The sequence below is a fragment of the Vidua macroura genome, chromosome 7 (genome assembly GCF_024509145.1).
Source record: "Vidua macroura isolate BioBank_ID:100142 chromosome 7, ASM2450914v1, whole genome shotgun sequence".
Classification (NCBI taxonomy): Eukaryota; Metazoa; Chordata; class Aves; order Passeriformes; family Viduidae; genus Vidua; species Vidua macroura.
The window spans coordinates 3,083,168-3,088,742 of record NC_071577.1 but is presented as its reverse complement, the minus strand read 5'-3'; the positions used below and the strand labels follow the sequence as shown (position 1 = coordinate 3,088,742).

At 53.4% G+C, this 5,575-nt stretch overlaps 1 long non-coding RNA gene across 1 annotated transcript; it reads left to right on the top strand.

The window, feature by feature from the left end:
* Positions 1 to 1,809: 1,809 nt before the first annotated feature.
* Positions 1,810 to 5,276, top strand: LOC128810104 (uncharacterized). The gene is made up of 4 exons (XR_008437938.1): positions 1,810 to 2,130; positions 3,748 to 3,889; positions 3,966 to 4,192; positions 5,071 to 5,276. It is a non-coding gene; the product is annotated as an uncharacterized LOC128810104 (long non-coding RNA).
* The last annotated feature ends 299 nt before the right edge of the window (positions 5,277 to 5,575 follow it).

Here is a 5,575-nt window from a genome sequence, read left to right as displayed (position 1 = left end):
CTGTGAGCTGCCGTTTCTCACTTTCAGAGCCCCCTTTCCCTCCCTGGCCATGTCTCCTTTCCTCTCCTTATTTCCCCTGAATTCCCTCTGAACACACTGTCCTGATAAGTGGGTATTAAAGAATTCTTTTTTCCCCTTAAATGTTCCAAACTCCTCCAGGTCAGAAGGTTCCTGAATCCTGTTCAGAACTATCAGGAATCTGATTAGGACCAAGTGAAAATGCAATTCGAGCATCACTACGTAAGGGAGCTGAAGTGTTTTATCTGCACAGGTGTTAATTCCATTTTTATTGCATATGTTCATTTGGAAAGGATTAATTTAAGTACCTGTTTCCTCCCCAATGCATGTCCTTGTAGCTTTTTCTACAGGAATAAGTCCACTGATTTTTCTTTAGTGAACTGCAGATGTCTGGAGCATTTTCCTAATGACCCCTGGAGTGTTCTGCCCATGAGAGTCAAGCATTAGTGATTCCTAAATCTGCAAAGAGTATTAGTGCACACACAACTGTGTGACTCTGTGCTGGGTGCAGAGGCTTTAGTCCCCTGCAAGACTGTTGCCAAAGATTTTATGATGTTGTTCGGGCCGTGGATGAAGTGTTAGTGGCCTTGTTTTTCCTTCTTTGACTGGTGTATCTATGTTTTTTTGGGTTGATTGGTTGGGTTTTTTGTTTTTTTTTCCCTTCGTGGTTTCTTTATCTGGTGTCTGGACCTAAAAATCCACCAAATGATCATCACCATAATATGTGTGTTTAGGGTGTTAAATACAGACATTTGGAAGGTGGGAGGTTTTGCTCTGTGGGGTTTTGGAGGGGGTGGAGAAGTATTTGGGGGCTTGGGAAGGAAGAGGAGAAATTTTTGTGATCTCTTGTAACGACCGCCTGCGACACTGAGCTCTTTGTGTTTGCACGGCCCTTGTCCAATAGCTCAGCTGCATCCTGGGTCTCAGCACATGAAGGAAAAGGGGTTCAAGGTGTCCAGCAGCACCCCCAGAACTGCTGCTGAAAGCCTGTGTGGTCACTTTTCCCTTTAAACACTCGGACTGTACAGTACGGGGTTTGCTGGGATTGCTCAGACTCTTGCCCCATGAGCTTCCCACTGCTCTAAGCCACCCCTAAAGAGCATTTGTCACCTGTCCCCCAGCCTTTGTCACGCCATGGTCCCCTCCTACAGCATCTGCATCCATAAAATCCAGCATGGTGCTGCTGGAGCCTGGGATAGGCAGGAAAGCAGTGGGAGCACCAGCAGGTGTTCTTCAAAGACGTGGAGGGATTTCTGGGTTAAACAGGATTTCAGTCATGATTTTTCCTTTCCCTCAGCTGCCCCATGAAGTTCCCTTCAGCCTCCCCTCATCGTGTCCCTGCTGGTGGGCTCTGGGCGGTCTTTGCCTGCTGACGTGACCCCTGCGTCCCTCTGTCCTTGTGTTAGAAGTGCCTGTCCCTTCCCAGGGTGTGGAGATTGGGCTCAGAGGCCTGGGAGAGCTCAGGGATGACTTTTTGCATCTTTATGTACCCATTTTTCTTGTGCTTGCTGACCAAACACCGCTTCAAACAAGAACTGGTTGGTATTAAGGTGTAACAGCATTTTAACATCGCGCAGCCTTAGCGCTCTGGATTTGTTCTGCGTTCCAGGCACGGAGCAAAGCCTCGGAGCTGAGGCAGGTTGAGGAGGCAGCACCAAAAAAGCCAAGCAGCTGTGCCTGGAGGAGGGGTTGGGGATGCGTGTGCACAGCCAGGGCCCTGGAGTTGTGTTTCAGCCTGTGGGTGGTTCATTAGCAAAGGAAACTTTGCCGGAGCGGTGGTTTGGGATCGAAAGCCCTTCTCATTGTCAGCCCCGGCGGCGCTAATGGAGCCTGACAGTTCTGGGAAGCAGGATTTGTGTTTCACGACGTGCCTGACATTCCTCTGCCGTGCAGGTCGGGAGGGGGCTGCCAGCCCCTCTGCCTCCGGGCCGGGAATGTTCTCAGCTGGAAAGGTGCAGCTGGTGGCAGGATCCCAAAGCGCCGTGGCTGGGCAGGCAGGGACAGCGCGGGGTGCCAGCACCTCCCCAGGCCAGCAGGACTCGGGGACAGAGGAGGCTGAAGGAGGGGGACAGTGGGCTGAGCTCAGAGGTCTCCACTGGAACTCAGACGTCTGTGAGTGCTCTGGGGGTGGGAGGCTGTTCCCGAGGGTGGGAATGGCAGAGGTTTCAGGAGTGCAAGGGAAGGGACGGCTGGAGGGCTGAGGTGCCTGACGCGGGATTTGGCTGGAATTTAGGTACAAGAGGGTCCAGCTGGGGTGGTGAGGGACCCTCTGCTCACCTGGGTCCTCACCAGAGACACCAGTGCCCGGTGTCCCCAGTCCAGCTACCCTGATCATCTGAGCTGCTTCCGTATCCAGCTGATTTCCTGAGCACCAGGACCTGAGGGAGCGGCTGGAGCTGTGTCGGGGCAGGGCCGGGTGGGGTGTTAGGCAAAGATTCTTCTCCCATCAAGTGGCCGCCGGAGCCCGGGCTAGCTCTGGAAACTCCAGTGCCACGCCAGGACCGGGGAACTGCCTCGGCGTTTACCCGAAACTGCCTGGGGATTTAGCAGAGGCAGAACCTTTAGAGCCATTTGCTCCACGGTGCCAGACACGAGCCACGACAGGGACCAGGCAGGGGAGAGAGGAGGAGGAGGCTCTCCGTCCTGGAAGTTCCACAAAGGAGGGTTTGCGGTGAAAGGAGCAGGACCAAAAGCCCCTGGCTGAATTGTGCAAGGGGGTTTGTAGAGACACGAGTCCGGGTGGATACAAACAGCGAACCAACAGGGAATGCTCAGGGCAGGAGCGAGGGGATCGCACCAAGCGTCTGGGGCCAGTCGGGGCAGGAGGGTGGAGAGGTTGTGCCACACGGGCCAGTGGGGCTTCCAGGAGTAGGGGGATTCCAAAGGAGTGGTGCAGACAGGGATTGGCCCAAGGTTTGAGTGGCAGAGAAGGTTCTGGAATCAAGGGCTGGTTTGCCTTGACAGGCAGGGAAAGAGCTGGAAGGAAGGGCAGGGAATGGCATGAGAGACAGCTTTGAGAGAGGGCAAAACCCAGGGGCAAACCAACTCGGGGAGAACATGGGGGTACAGCAGGAGGAAGCCCCTAGCAAGGAATCAATGAAATAAATTCAAACCACAACACTCCCAGAGGGTGCTGGGGCCCTGACCAGGCTCCCTCAGGGAATGGGCACAGCCCTGAGGCTGCCAGAGCCCAAGGAGCTCTCGGGGATGCACAAGGTGGGATTGCTGGGCTGTCTGTGCAGGGGTTGGATCAATGATCCTTGGGGGTCCTTTGAACTTCGGACACCCTCAGCCCCAAATTCCCACTCCCCCGGTGCCCTGCAGTGTCCCCAGCAGGGACAGAGCTCACTCTTGTTGTGGCCCTGCTGTGCAATGAACACGTGTGCAGTGCTGTGGAAGCGTTGTGGAAGCTGTGGCCTCAGAGGTGAATACTGAGGCTTTGTGTCATCCCAGGCTGTGGCTCCAGGCTGTCTGCTGACCTGGGAAAAGAGTTCCACCTCTGCTCCCATCTCATCCTCACCAGCATTGCTGGTTTTGCCTTGAAATCAGGAATTTCTGATGTGTGGAACATCCCATCTCCAACTCAGCTGTGATGTCCCTGAGTCCAGTCTGGGCTTCTCACTTCCTTGAGCCTGGTCCCTGCTCTTGCTGGTGTTGCTCCAACAGTTTTGCTTGAAATATGAAATATTCCAGTGTTTTGTTTTTTTTTTTTAATCTTTTTTTCCCCAGAGCACCTTGGATCCATCCACTGGGGAAGCAACCACCACAGACTGATGGCGTAGGAGAGAAAGGCAGGACCGTGGCTGTGTAGAAGTGTTGCAATGATTTTTGGGAATGTGTCCTTCTCCAGCTGGAGAATCCAAAGGGATGGGTTGATAATAAGACTTCGCTTATCTAAAATGGCTGGACTCTGCCTCAGTTGAATTTGTGCTCTTCCCTCCTCCCAGATTTACCCTTGTGAAGGTGAGCCAGTCTAGCACAAGGGATGGATTTGAGATCTGCCAGCCATGGAGTCCCCTTCAGCTCTTGGAGAGCCCCAGGCACCTCCCACAACTCCCTGGAAAACTCCCTGCAACACCAAGACCCATCTCTTCCGTGCCCTGTTTTGTGAAAAAACGTGGCAAAATAACATTTCCATTTTCCAGGGAGGAATTTAATTAAAAGGAATTAAGAGGTATGGTTTATAGTTTAATTTAACACGACGAAAAAAGGATTAGCTCCCACCCCCTCCTACCCAAAATCCACGAGCCGATGGCAGCCACAGGAGGGAAACGCTTCCCAGGAGAAAAGGGAGAGGAATTCCCTCCCAGATTTATGACTTGTGAGGCAGAGGTTGCCCGGGTCAGCCTTGTTTTATGCCCTGCTGGCTCCCACAGGCTTGGCTTTGTTGTGTGCCCAGGAGCGGGCAGGGAATGGATGGGTTTGGCTGCTTTTTCCAGGTCACTCCTGCTCAGGTGCTGGCTGGGTCACTGAGGCTCCTGGCTGGGTGTGTTCAGGTCTATGGGGAACATGCAAGGTGGGCTTTGCCCTCGCAGCTGTCTTCCCCTTTTGGGCATTTTTTGGCTAGGGAGGAGCGTCAGGCAGAAGGCAATGGGCTCACTCTGCCCTGTGCAGGATCAGGCAGAGAAGGAAAAGGAGAGACTATTAAAATACCTGAAATAACAGATCCAGCCCAAATACAGACACAAACAGAAGGAATTTCCTTTCCTGGGGAAAGACAGCAGATCCTGCATGGCCAGGGCATGACAGGACCTGTCCCCTCCCTGAGGAAGGGGGGGGTCCCTGTTCTTACATTCAACTAAAAATGTTTTCTTGCATCCAGGACAAAACTACGGCATCCCACCTCTATCCCACTCTCCTGAACAAACCTCAAAGTTCAGCAGAGAGCTTTGATAACAAACAGGGCACTGAGTGGGTCTAGAAGGAAAGGGATGGGAAGTGGGACAGGAGCTGCCCAGTGTCTCCTCATTCCCTAACCACAGGGATTGCTTCCTGGCCAGCAGCTTTTCCTGTGATTAGCTCGGTGGTGCTTCATTTCTCCTGTGCTTTCAGGTTTTCTCTTCTTTTTGGAACAGCATCTGCTGCTGGAGCCCAAGTGTCGGCCGAGCTTGGGAGGAGCTGGGGATCCACGTCTGGGAAGGAGAAGCTGTTTGGATAAGCAGCAGTTGCTCCAAGCTGGAGGTTCCAAGCTGCTCTGGCTTTAACCTCGGGAGGGAGAAAGGAAGTTTTCCTGTCCAATTCAAATAAATCTCAGCAGAACTTCCAGTGCACGTTACAGGGCTGGAAACAGGAGTGAACCTGAGCTGGGGCCTGGGTCAGCATCGGGGGCTGGAGGCAGAAGGGGACAGCAACGACCACAAGTGACACTGATGGCCAGAACACAGAGACCTGCGCTTTCATGGCATCCCAGAGGGATTTGGGCTCGAAGGGACCTTAAAGATCATCCCATTCTACCCCCTGCCATGGGCAGGGATACCTTCCACTATCCCAGGCTGCTCCAAGCCCCATCCAGCCTGACCTGGAACACTTCCAGGGATCAGGGGCAGCCACAGCTGCT